At 37.8% G+C, this 14050-nt stretch overlaps 1 protein-coding gene across 2 annotated transcripts in view; it reads left to right on the plus strand.

Moving 5' to 3' along the window:
• OPN5 (opsin 5) overlaps window positions 1-14050 on the plus strand; it is a 63816-nt gene that overhangs the window by 43798 nt on the left and 5968 nt on the right. The gene's annotated exons all lie outside the window — the stretch shown is intronic.

Here is a 14050-nt window from a genome sequence, read left to right on the forward strand (position 1 = left end):
GGCTGTGGATGCGCCAAGGTTATTTTCATTTTATTTTATTTTTTCAAACTCAAAACCCTTTTCCCTTACCTGCCCATGCAGAAAGTCAAACAAACAAACAAACAAACAAAAAACCATTTTCCCTCAGCTATTATTTCTTCCAGAAGTTTCAAGTTTTTATTTTTATTTATATTTACTTGTATGAGCAGGCACCAGGAAATGAATGAAGTTTTCAGTTGAAACTCAAAAGTGGAGAAATGAATTTTTAACTTTGTGCATTTCTTCTGTAAAATTTCCCCGTAATAGCAGTGAACATCAAACATTCTAGCTGCTGCTTTTAATGACGGCAAGTGTGGAGGTGGCAGGAAATTTCAGAAGCATAGATTAATTTCTCCCAATATTATAATGCTGCTCATGCTGATACCCCACATGCATTCATTCAACACATATTGATCACCTATAATGTACCAGGCTGGAAGTTAGTATCCAGATTCTGTGACCACCTGATTTTCTCTTCTCTTCCCTTAGAATAGACTTATTTTCATCCAAAAAGGCTTCCTGACTTCCCTGGTTAGTGTAAGTCTCTCTGCCGGGGTCCATAAGAACATTTGGCAAATTACCTTCAGGAGCGCTTGTCACACTTTACTGAATACATGTTTGTTGCTATTCTATTTTTTTGCAAGACAAAAAGCTAGATGAGAGCAGGTACTGCTTGTTCTGTTTTCTACAGCACTCTACCACCTGGTGCTGCCAGACACATAATCAAGATGGCTTGAATGAATACGTAATTGAAGAAACTAAGTTAATCTAACTACTTTGATGAATGCGTATAGGTCCCTTGATGCCTGGCCATCGTGACTCTGTTTGTGTGTGTGTATGTGGAGTATGAGTGCCGCTGTTCTTTTTCATACCTGATGGAATATTTTGTTTTCCTGAGTTCTTTCACATTGATTATGAAGACTTTTTAAGAGTCTTAAACTGTAAAGCTCCATTTCCCTCAAAAGACTCCTCTTCTGTATTGCTCGTTGAATGTTATTTGTCACTGAGGGTTCAAATTGAGAGGGCCCCTTGTGTGGACTCTAAGGGCAGTTTGTAGGAAAGGTGAATGATATTTCTTTTCTTTTCTTTGTTCTTTTTTGGGTGCATGCTCCAGGAATTTAATCCAGGTCTCTCGCATGAAAGGCGGGCAATCTAAACACTGAGCTATCCATACACCCTTTCTTTTTTTTAAAAAAACAAGCAAACAAGTAATTACTTCCTTCTGGTTCTCTTTTGTTGTTCCTAGCTAATATATCACTTCCCCGGAGAAACATTCCCCAAATCTATTTTAGGTCTTCTTTTAATGTTTCTTTGCAGCCTTTACATTTCCTTCCTAGAACTTGTCACGACTTATAATTAATTTGTAATTACAAAATTATTTTGGTGATTATTTGTTCAATGTCTGTCATTCTCACTAGTCAATAAGGCCCCTGGGGGTAAGGACTGTGTCTTGTTTACTTTGCATTCCCAGGACCTAACACAATGCCTCAAACATGCTTTATACATATGCATGAAAGAAGGATCTGTTCAGAGTGGCATAATAATGGAATGAATTTCAAATTAGGGGTCAATTCCAGTTTTGCCAGTAAACCACTGAGAGCTCTCATGTAGTCTACAGTTGTTATTTATTTTGGCTGCCAGTCATTGAACCCCTTTTCATGCCTGGGGAATTTCCAACATTTTGGGTCATGCTGAGAGAGGTAGAGAGGGCAAGAGTTTGTGCAAAGGTTGACTCTTAACATGAAAGATACTGAAAAACCAGTTTATCGTTTTCTAGGATTCCCTTGCAGCTAGAGCTGGATGGGATGCCATCTCCAGTTGACAGACATTCCCACATTAACCTGTCTCAGGAGCCACTGATACTAGACCAAAGGGTAGGGAGTTCTCTCCTAAATCTATAGCTAATGCAGCAGTAGTTTCCATATGCAAATCAGTTCATGGCCATGATTTTCTGCTTGGCCTCAGTTCTAATTGTCTACCATTCCCAGCAATGCTCTGTACAAACCAATATCCTTTAAATGAATTCTTTCTCTGTCTCACTTAACCAAAGTCAATTTTTGTCACTCGCAACTCAGAGTCTTGACTGATGCACCTTGGGTAAACTATTTCATCTCTATAGGTTTTCGTTTATTCCTCTGTAAAAGGAAGCAGGTGGATTAAATGATCTCTAAGTTACCTTCTAAAACTCTGAACTTCAATAAAAAATGCTTAGATTGGTTCAATTATTTAAAGCTCTATGGCAACAATTCTTATCACTAAAATTACCTTGCCTCTCTACCTGAGTATTCCTTCCCCTTTTAGCACAGTATCCTACTTCATTATTCTATAATAAACACTGAACTTTCCCCTGTTTCACTGAATCAGATACTTATAAATTATTTTCTGTTCTTTAAGCCAGTCATTGCTTAGTCAGGGAATCATGTGCTCAATTTTAGACCAAAACCCCAAAACACAGATGCATAGAGTGACATGACTTCATTTGCATCCTCTCTTTTCAATCACAGCTTTTGCTTGTTTATAGAGTAGGGATATTTTAAGACTTGAGAACATTGCAACTGGGAAGTACAGAATTTTTTAGCATGAATTAATATTTTCTACTTGGATTACAACCAGGGTTAACATATGGTAGGTGCACCAAAGATCTCAGAAATGTTTTCTTTGTAAGTGTATGGAGGATGGTCCGGGACAGTTTTCCTTAGCTGTCATTTTGTGGATAAAATAGAAGGAAGGAAGAAACAAACAAGATATGCTTGGAGTTGTTAAATTAGTTAATTTCTTAAAAGTTGGCGAGAAAACGAACACACACACACACACACACACACACACACACACACACACACACACACATATATGAGGGAACTGAGGACCAAAGAAGGCAAGTCACATTTGTTAAACTCCCCACCTTCCCACCTGCCCTTGTTAGTATCATTCTAGAGCACGCCACCCCCCAGGTGGAGGGTGATCATCTCATCATTGGCATTTACTGCTCCATTACCATCTTTTTTTTTTTGTATGCTATATGCCCTGTGTCACATTTCACTGTTTTTCCATGTGAGCATCCCATTATTGTGGCACCACTTGTTGAAGTTTTGTTTTTTGTTCTTTTTTTTTTTTGGGTGGTGGGGGTGGGGAGTGCATGGACTAGGAATCCATCCCACATGGCAGGTGAGAATCCTACCCCTGAACTACCCTTGCTCCCCCTCCATTACCATCTTTTAATATTAATTTCCCATTTCATGGGAGCAAAGCCATCTATACTTGCTGGATAGACCCAAATAGATAAACCAAATCTTATTATTCTTGTGATTCTGTTAATTGTGCCCTCTCCTGAAGCAGCAAAAACCCTCTCCTTTCCTTTCTTCTCAATACACAGATGTAGTCCTCTCTTCTTTCATGACCTTATCTCATCCCAGACACTGAAATGTCTTTGTTTTCAGCGTTTTAACTGGTTCTGTAATGTGATTTAACCTTGTTATTAGTGGAGAATTTATTCCATCTTTTGGCTCTCCCTAAGCCTTCACTTCCACATCAATTTCATGTCTTCTCCTCTATATCATTATTCAAGGCAGCATACAGCATCAAACATTGACAGAAGTCTTATTTATATTTGGGCAAATGAGCGTGGTGGCAGAAAGTAGGCAACCCTTCTGAAATGGTGGTTCTTAGGGAATCAGGGATTCTGTCCATCTCCCACAGGTCAGAGGAGCTGAGTCGTGGCTGGCATCTGAAACCCAGAGAATCTGTATGTCAGTGACTTTTTCCATTATTCCACATGGCCTTAGCACACTCAGAAGGCTTAGGGCCTCCTTCCTTAGAAACCCTATCTGCTGGAATGATTCAGATATATCGAATCTAAAGGTGAGGTACATATAACTTGGAGAATTTGCTTTTTCACTTCATTGTTCTATTATTGCTTAAGTTAATTGCTTAAGTCTTTGAATTGATCAAGTATGGGCAACATTGCTTATGACACTTAATGCCTCCTTGAGCTATAGCTGGAGAGTGTGCCCACTGGTTCTCTGTAGCAAAAATACTTAAAACAGACGGTTCTTTTGTTGAAGGTAAACATGGATTCTGCAAATAATCTCCCACTAAACTGTCTAATTTAGTAATTTGAAGTTTTACTGTTTTTCTAGTGATCCAAAAGGCAGTGATGAAAGTGAAGTGATTAAAAATAAGCAATTTAGAAAAAGTTGACAGGTACAGATGCCTGGATTAACTGGACGCGAGGAAAATAAGGAACAGACAGATTAAAGGATGAAACAGGTTCCAAGTTGAGTAGAAGGTGCTGAAGAAAACTGAGTGTGGCATGAAAGTCTTAGAAACTTTTGTGGAATATATTTTTAAATTGTTTTAAAGAGGAAAATAAGAGAAATGGGAAAATAAATCTATGTCAGTGGGAAGGTTGTAGAAAAATAATATGCCTTAAATTAACCCATATTCACTTGAAAACATTAAGTAACATTCTGTAGTACCTTTTAGATCCTGTCTTTTAACCATAACTCTTTTGACTTGAAACTCAATTTATGTCATTCAATTTAAAGTATTTAACTTGATTCTAGTTCCAGAAAACCACAATGATTCATTTGCTAAGTGCTTAAAAACCACAGTATATTTAATATTCCTATGTCCATTTTAAAAGCTTAATATAATGCAGATATTTTCAGTTCTTTCTGTTCCTTATGTCATACTCTCTTAGAAGTAGACAATATATAAAATGTAGAAACTATTGTGGACTAAATGCTAACTTATTTTTTGTCAGTGACTTTGGCAATAATACTGAAAATGGTTTTCAAAATACTATGGAGTCATCATATGACTCACTAAAGGAAAAAAAAGATGGTTGTTATAAGTCCATAGACATCTGCTAAAGCAAGCTTTATGTAGTTATTGTTTATTTGGGTATTTAGGAAAAAATGTCTTCATGGTGCAGGTTTGATGCAGCTATTATATTTAACACAGAACAAACAAAATAAAATTTCCCCTGATTAAGTTTCTACAGAATGATGGAAAAGCAAGCCCAGTGCGACAGTGCACATTAGGACCCATTTATAACTGTTAAGCACAGGTGAGAATTTTGTTTCAGGGTCTTTAAGCAGGACTGAAGGACATGCAGGAGATCTGGACTCAGTAGATGCATCTATCTGGGATTTAGAGGCCTTATTACCAAAATGGAGTAAAATGGGCATTGATGGGGTTTTTCTGTGCCGCAGTTAATTTTTAGAGGTGAGTCTTGAACTTCTTAGGCGGAATTTAAAACCCAATGAGATAGGGCAGATTTTCCAAGCCTCTCCCTTGACATGCCTCTACAAAGACGGGGTTCATAGTGCAAATGTACCGTGCACACAAGTCAGGTAGACTGAGGGATAGGAACCCTTCTTTGCATATGAAGGCTCTGCTCTCCCTAATTTCTCTCTCTTTCAGGAAAGCGCATTGAAAGGCACATGCACACCAGTGATTTTGTTTTAAGGAAAAGGAATAGCTGATGCAAATTCTAAAACCACAAAGCATTCACAGATATTGTTGCTTTAACTATTACTAGTAAAGTATTTTGCATCTCACTCCTCGTTATTGATTCTCCATACTAGCTTGCCATGAGTCTGATGCTGAGAACTATTTATGCATTTATTCTTCAATAAAGGATTGGGGGGAAAGGAAACAGTTCCTGGCTTCAAACAGCTCCATTCTTTTTTTTTTTTTTTTTTAATTTAATATTATTTTTTTTATTAATTAAAAAAAGAATTAACGAAACAATTAGAAATCATTCCAATCTACATGTACAATCAGTAATTCTTAATAACATCACATAGTTGCATATTCATCATTTCTTAGTACATTTGCATCGATTTAGAAAAAGAAATAAAAAGACAACAGAATAAGAATTAAAACAATAATAGAAAGAAAAAAAAACAAAAAAAACAAAAACAAAAAACCTATACCTCACATGCAGCTTCATTCAGTGTTTTAACATAATTGCATTACAATTGGGTAGTATTGTGCTGTCCATTTCTGAGTTTTTATATCCAGTCCCGTTGTACAGTCTGTATCCCTTCAGCTCCAATTATCCCTTCTCTTTTTTTTTTTTTTTTAATTAATGGAAAAAAAGAAATTAACCCAACATTTAGAGATCATACCATTCTACATATGCAATCAGTAATTCTTAACATCATCACATAGATGCATGATCATCATTTCTTAGTACATTTGCATTGGTTTAGAAGAACTAGCAACATAACCGAAAAAGATATAGAATGTTAATATAGAGAAAAAAATAAAAGTAATAATAGTAAAATCAAAACAAAACAAAACAAAACAAAAACCTATAGCTCAGATGCAGCTTCATTCAGTGTTTTAACATGATTACTTTACAATTAGGTATTATTGTGCTGTCCATTTTTGAGTTTTTGTATCTAGTCCTGTTGCACAGTCTGTATCCCTTCAGCTTCAATTACCCATTGTCTTACCCTGTTTCTAACTCCTGCTGAACTCTGTTACCAATGACATATTTCAAGTTTATTCTCGAATGTCCGTTCACATCAGTGGGACCATACAGTATTTGTCCTTTAGTTTTTGGCTGGATTCACTCAGTATAATATTCTCTAGGTCCATCCATGTTATTACATGGTTCATAAGTTTATCTTGTCTTAAAGCTGCATAATATTCCATCGTATGTATATACCACAGTTTGTTTAGCCACTCTTCTGTTGATGGAGATTTTGGCTGTTTCCATCTCTTTGCAATTGTAAATAATGCTGCTATAAACATTGGTGTGCAAATGTCCGTTTGTGTCTTTGCCCTTAAGTCCTTTGAGTAGATACCTAGCAATGGTATTGCTGGGTCGTATGGCAATTCTATATTCAGCTTTTTGAGGAACCGCCAAACTGCCTTCCACAGTGGTTGCACCCTTTGACATTCCCACCAACAGTGGATAAGTGTGCCTCTTTCTCCGCATCCTCTCCAGCACTTGTCATTATCTGTTTTGTTGATAATGGCCATTCTGGTGGGTGTGAGATGATATCTCATTGTGGTTTTGATTTGCATTTCTCTAATGGCCAGGGACATTGAGCATCTCTTCATGTGCCTCTTGGCCATCCGTATTTCCTCTTCTGAGAGGTGTCTGTTCAAGTCTTTTTCCCATTTTGTAATTGGGTTGGCTGTCTTTTTGTTGTTGAGATGAACAATCTCTTTATAAATTCTGGATACTAGACCTTTATCTGATATATCATTTCCAAATATTGTCTCCCATTGTGAAGGCTGTCTTTCTACTTTCTTGATGAAGTTCTTTGATGCACAAAAGTGTTTAATTTTGAGGAGTTCCCATTTATTTATTTCCTTCTTCAGTGCTCTTGCTTTAGGTTTAAGGTCCATAAAACCGCCTCCAGTTGTAAGATCCATAAGATATCTCCCAACATTTTCCTCTAACTGTTTTATGGTCTTAGACCTAATGTTTAGATCTTTGATCCATTTTGAGTTAACTTTTGTATAGGGTGTGAGAGATGGGTCTTCTGTCATTCTTTTGCATATGGATATCCAGTTCTCTAGGCACCATTTATTGAAGAGACTGCTCTGTCCCAGGTGAGTTGGCTTGACTTCCTTATCAAAGATCAAATGTCCATAGATGAGAGGGTCTATATCTGAGCACTCTATTCGATTCCATTGGTCAATATATCTATCTTTATGCCAATACCATGCTGTTTTGACCACTGTGGCTTCATAATATGCCTTAAAGTCAGGCAGCGCGAGACCTCCAGCTTCGTTTTTTTTTCCTCAAGATGTTTTTAGCAATTCGGGGCACCCTGCCCTTCCAGATAAATTTGCTTATTGGTTTTTCTATTTCTGAAAAATAAGTTTTTGGGATTTTGATTGGTATTGCATTGAATCTGTAAATCAATTTAGGTAGGATTGACACCTTAACTATATTTAGTCTTCCAATCCATGAACACGGTATGCCCTTCCATCTACTTAGGTCTTCTGTGATTTCTTTTAGCAGTTTTTTGTAGTTTTCTTTATATAGGTTTTTTGTCTCTTTAGTTAAATTTATTCCTAGGTATTTTATTCTTTTAGTTGCAATTGTAAATGGGATTCGTTTCTTGATTTCCCCCTCAGCTTGTTCATTACTAGTGTATAGAAATGCTACAGATTTTTGAATGTTGATCTTGTAACCTGCTACTTTGCTGTACTCATTTATTAGCTCTAGTAGTTTTCTTGTGGATTTTTCTGGGTTTTCGACGTATAGTATCATATCGTCTGCAAACAGTGATAGTTTTACTTCTTCCTTTCCAATTATGATGCCTTGTATTTCTTTTTCTTGTCTAATTGCTCTGGCTAGAACCTCCAACACAATGTTGAATAATAGTGGTGATAGTGGACATCCTTGTCTTGTTCCTGATCTTAGGGGGAAAGTTTTCAATTTTTCCCCATTGAGGATGATATTAGCTGTGGGTTTTTCATATATTCCCTCTATCATTTTAAGGAAGTTCCCTTGTATTCCTATCTTTTGAAGTGTTTTCAACAGGAAAGGATGTTGAATCTTGTCGAATGCCTTCTCTGCATCAATTGAGATGATCATGTGATTTTTCTGCTTTGATTTGTTGATATGGTGTATTACATTAATTGATTTTCTTATGTTGAACCATCCTTGCATACCTGGGATGAATCCTACTTGGTCATGATGTATAATTCTTTTAATGTGTTGTTGGATACGATTTGCTAGAATTTTATTGAGGATTTTTGCATCTATATTCATTAGAGAGATTGGTCTGTAGTTTTCTTTTTTTGTAATATCTTTGCCTGGTTTTGGTATGAGGGTGATGTTGGCTTCATAGAATGAATTAGGTAGTTTTCCCTCCACTTCGATTTTTTTGAAGAGTTTGAAGAGAATTGGTACTAATTCTTTCTGGAATGTTTGGTAGAATTCACATGTGAAGCCATCTGGTCCTGGACTTTTCTTTTTAGGAAGCTTTTGAATGACTAATTCAATTTCTTTACTTGTGATTGGTTTGTTGAGGTCATCTATGTCTTCTTGAGTCAAAGTTGGTTGTTCATGTCTTTCCAGGAACCCGTCCATCTCCTCTAAATTGTTGTATTTATTAGCGTAAAGTTGTTCATAGTATCCTGTTATTACCTCCTTCATTTCTGTGAGGTCAGTAGTTATGTATCCTCTTCCATTTCTGATCTTATTTATTTGCATCCTCTCTCTTCTTCTTTTTGTCAATCTTGATAGGGGCCCATCAATCTTATTGATTTTCTCATAGAACCAACTTCTGGTCTTATTGATTTTCTCTACTGTTTTCATATTTTCAATTTCATTTATTTCTGCTCTGATCTTTGTTATTTCTTTCCTTTTGCTTGCTTTGGGATTAGTTTGCTGTTCTTTCTCCAGTTCTTCCAATTGAACAGTTAATTCCTGCATTTTTGCCTTTTCTTCTTTTCTGATATAGGCATTTAGGGCAATAAATTTCCCTCTTAGCACTGCCTTTGCTGCATCCCATAAGTTTTGATATGTTGTGTTTTCATTTTCATTTGCCTCGAGGTATTTACTAATTTCTCTTGCAATTTCTTCCTTGACCCACTCGTTGTTTAAGAGTGTGTTGTTGAGCCTCCAGGTATTTGTGAATTTTCTGGCATTCTGCCTATTATTGATTTCCAACTTCATTCCTTTATGATCCGAGAAAGTGTTGTGTATGATTTCAATCTTTTTAAATTTGTTAAGACTTGCTTTGTGACCCAGCATATGGTCTATCTTTGAGAATGATCCATGAGCACTTGAGAAAAAGGTGTATCCTGCTGTTGTGGGATGTAATGTCCTATAAATGTCTGTTAAGTCTAGCTCCTTTATAGTAATATTCAGATTCTCTATTTCTTTATTGATCCTCTGTCTAGATGTTCTGTCCATTGATGAGAGTGGGGAATTGAAGTCTCCAACTATTATGGTATTTGTGTCTATTTCCCTTTTCAGTGTTTGCAGTGTATTCCTCACGTATTTTGGGGCATTCTGGTTCGGTGCATAAATATTTATGATTGTTATGTCTTCTTGTTTAATTGTTCCTTTTATTAGTATATAGTGTCCTTCTTTGTCTCTTTTAACTGTTTTACATTTGAAGTCTAACTTGTTGGATATTAGTATAGCCACTCCTGCTATTTTTTGGTTGTTATTTGCATGAAATATCTTTTCCCAACCTTTCACTTTCAATCTATGTTTATCTTTGGGTCTAAGATGCGTTTCCTGTAGACAGCATATCGAAGGATCCTGTTTTTTAATCCATTCTGCCAATCTATGTCTTTTGATTGGGGAATTCAGTCCATTAACATTTAGAGTTATTACTGTTTGGATAATATTTTCCTCTGCCATTTTGCCTTTTATATTATATATATCATATCTGACTTTCCTTCTTTCTACACTCTTCTCCATACCTCTCTCTTCTGTCTTTTCGGTTATGACTCTAGTGCTCCCTTTAGTATTTCTTGCAGAGCTGGTCTCTTGGTCACAAATTCTCTCAGTGACTTTTTGTCTGAGAATGTTTTAATTTCTCCCTCATTTTTGAAGGACAATTTTGCTGGATATAGGAGTCTTGGTTGGCAGTTTTTCTCTTTTAGTAATTTAAATATATCATCCCACTGTCTTCTAGCCTCCATGGTTTCTGCTGAGAAATCTACACATAGTCTTATTGGGTTTCCCTTGTATGTGACGGATTGTTTTTCTCTTGCTGCTTTCAAGATCCTCTCTTTCTCTTTGACCTCTGACATTCTAACTAGTAAGTGTCTTGGAGAACGCCTATTTGGGTCTAATCTCTTTGGGGTGCGCTGCACTTCTTGGATCTGTAATTTTAGGTCTTTCATAAGAGTTGGGAAATTTTCAGTGAAAATTTCTTCCATTAGTTTTTCTCCTCCTTTTCCCTTCTCTTCTTCTGGGACACCCACAACACGTATATTTGTGCGGTTCATATTGTCCTTGAGTTCCCTGATACCCTGTTCAAATTTTTCCATTCTTTTCCCGATAGTTTCTGTTTCTTTTTGGAATTCAGATGTTCCATCCTCCAAATCACTAATTCTATCTTCTGTCTCTTTGAATCTATCATTGTAGGTATCCATTGTTTTTTCTATCTTTTCTACTTTGTCCTTCACTTCCATAAGTTCTGTGATTTGCTTTTTCAGTTTTTCTATTTCTTCTTTATGTTCAGCCCATGTCTTCTTCATGTCCTCCCTCAATTTATCGATTTCGTTTTTGAAGAGGTTTTCCATTTCTGTTCGTATATTTAGCATTAGTTGTCTCAGCTCCTGTATCTCATTTGAACTATTGGTTTGTTCCTTTGACTGGGCCATATTTTCAATTATTTGAGCGTGATCCGTTATCTTCTGTTGGCGTCTGCGCATTTAGACAGATTTCCCTGGGTATTGGATCCAAAAGTTTGGAAGATTTTTCTGTGAAATCTCTGGGTTCTGTTTTTCTTATCCTGCCCAGTAGGTGGCGCTCGTGGCACACGTTTGTCTGCGGGTCCCACCAGTAAAAGGTGCTGTGGGACCTTAAACTTTGGAAAACTCTCGCCGTCCTGGGGGTTCGCTAGCCGAAGCGGCTTGAGCCGGCCCGCGGTCCGAACGCAGGGAGGGTTGCTGGTCGCCGCAGCCAGGGAAAGAGCCCGTCCGAATATTCTAGTCGGCCCTGGGCAACAAGTGTGGCGGGAGGGCGCCAGCGGCAGCGGCCCGCCTGAGAGAGTGCACGTTCCCCGGGAGTCACGGGTTTGGAAGGGGCCTCCCCCACGCGTCTCCGTTCTCCGCGGCCTGGGGGTTTCCGATCCAATTCTCTCAGTTGGTCCGGGGGCTGCGCGTGGTGTGGGCGCCAGCCGCCTTGGTTTCAGGGGACCGCCTCTCCAATTCTCCCAGCCGGCCCGGGAAGGGGGAAGGGAGTAACTCCGGCCGCTTGCCACCCCGCCCGGTAAGGCCCGCGCGCCTCGGCGATCTCACCCGAGCTGCTTCTCTCAGCCAGCCAGCCGTTCCAGGATGGGGTATGCTGTCTTTTTTATCTCTGTTGTGGCTTTGGGCGCTTTCTGTATCGTTTCTACTCCCCTAGTAGGTGTCCTGGAGAAGAAACTAAGATCCGCGCGTCTTACTAAGCCGCCATCTTCCAATAGCTCCATTCTTATATCTTCCCAGGATTTTAAGCAACTCAAAGATAAAAGGGAATTCCCTGGAATTCCCTTATGGAGTGTTAGAGAAGGGGTGTGATTAGGCTTTTTTGCATCATATGCCCTCCCTATTCCTATTATTGTGGCCAGGAGCACGTGGCTCCATGATTGGTCAGACTTGGGTCATGTGATGCCTGTGAAAGCCACTCCAGTAATACAACTAGGAGGTAGACAGGATCCTGGGAAGGTTAAGAAAAAAAAAGAAGAAGGAAAACACAAACAAACAGATGTCCACTACACAGGGGACTAAGCTGAATATAATTTCATTATTTTTTCTTACAGAAAGAATATTCTAGTAGATAACATTATAAAGATACTTTGAAGTTAATACACTCTCTGAAATAGATCACGTTTAAAATAAAAATCAAAGCTTAAATTCATTTGCCAGTGGCACTACTCTAATTGAGACACCTTATGATTTCTTAAAGTTGTTGCCTGAATAAGCCTGCTAAGAGTAGAAGCTGTATGTAGACGGTAATTGTGTCTGCTTTTTTCACTGCTATAACTTCAACACAAAATATGTTGGAGATGCTCGAGGTACTTTGTTGATTGACTGAAAGGACAGTGTTCTTTCTACCTGTTTCTTCCTGCTCCATATTATTTTAGGGACTAATCTTCCTAAGTATGGTTTGCATCATGTTTTTTGCTTAAAATCCTGCATCCTCAAAGGAGTTAAATGCATGCTTACTAATCTGTTTTGCAAAATCCTTCATACATCTTTCTTTCTAGCCTCATCTTCCTTTGTTGCTTTCCCATATGCCAAAGTGAATTGCTCACTAGCGCCTATAGAAACTGGAACACTACTCCTTGTTTCCCCTTGCCAAGATGCAGGTTATATGCCACATCCTTCATAAAACTGTTCTTAATTTGCCTGCCAGGATGTAATTTTGTCCTCCTCTGGGATGGCACTTAAATCGTGTTCAGCCTTGTGCAGGAGCTGTTTGTGTTCTAGAGGGAGGCACCTTCAACTCAGGTGCCAAGGTGTACTGGTATTCTCCATGACATTTGGTGTAGTGCCTTGCAAAAGCCGCTTCTAAAAAGGGTTTATTGAATTTAGGTGAGGTGATCCATAAGATTAGGTGGACAGTACCTGTTATGGGCGCTAATTAGCTACTTAACTACATTATTACAGGGACAAAATTGCAAAATAGTGAGAAACTAGTAGGGGTATTTTAAACACAGGCTCTAATTAGTCTTTGGTCTGAAATTAAGATGCCTCTTAGGTAATTATAATTTTGTGAGTGAGAAAGATATTTTCTGGAAAAGTCTCATTTTATAAAACTGTGTTGCTTTTGGTTGATACTCGATGATTCTGTTTTACATTGTGGCTAGTGAATTTCTACTGTCTGAGCCTCAAACTTGAGAAATACTTGAGCCAAAAGAAATAACATTTAATAGAAATATCTGAAGATTTGTATTAGAATTTCAAGCCAAGCTAGAGTGTATAGGTTTCTTGATGCAAATATGAGTGATTTAAAGCTTTATCAAGATGAATATATTCTCTGTCTAGTTTTTAAGTGAATGTAGGTTGAGAAGTCTAGAAAGCTCAATAGCATTGATTTTTTTTAGCATGATTACTTGCCAAATGTAGATACAGTTGCACAGGTTTTATAGGGTTGTTCTTTGGGTCTTTGGGTACATTCAGATTCTGGAGTCAAGAATGGATAGGATATGGTAAAGGAGAAAAATAATTGTAACAACTTTTGGCTTAAATTCTAGAAGTTATTATGAAATGATTCCAGTGGGCAAGATAAACGGAAAGATAATAGGTGGACTTTCCTGGGTGGTGTTCTAGTTTGCTAGCTGCCAAAATGCAGTATAGCAGAAACAATGGCTTTTAAAAAGGGGAA

The sequence above is a fragment of the Tamandua tetradactyla genome, chromosome 5, assembly GCF_023851605.1.
Source record: "Tamandua tetradactyla isolate mTamTet1 chromosome 5, mTamTet1.pri, whole genome shotgun sequence".
In the NCBI taxonomy this organism is placed as follows: domain Eukaryota; kingdom Metazoa; phylum Chordata; class Mammalia; order Pilosa; family Myrmecophagidae; genus Tamandua; species Tamandua tetradactyla.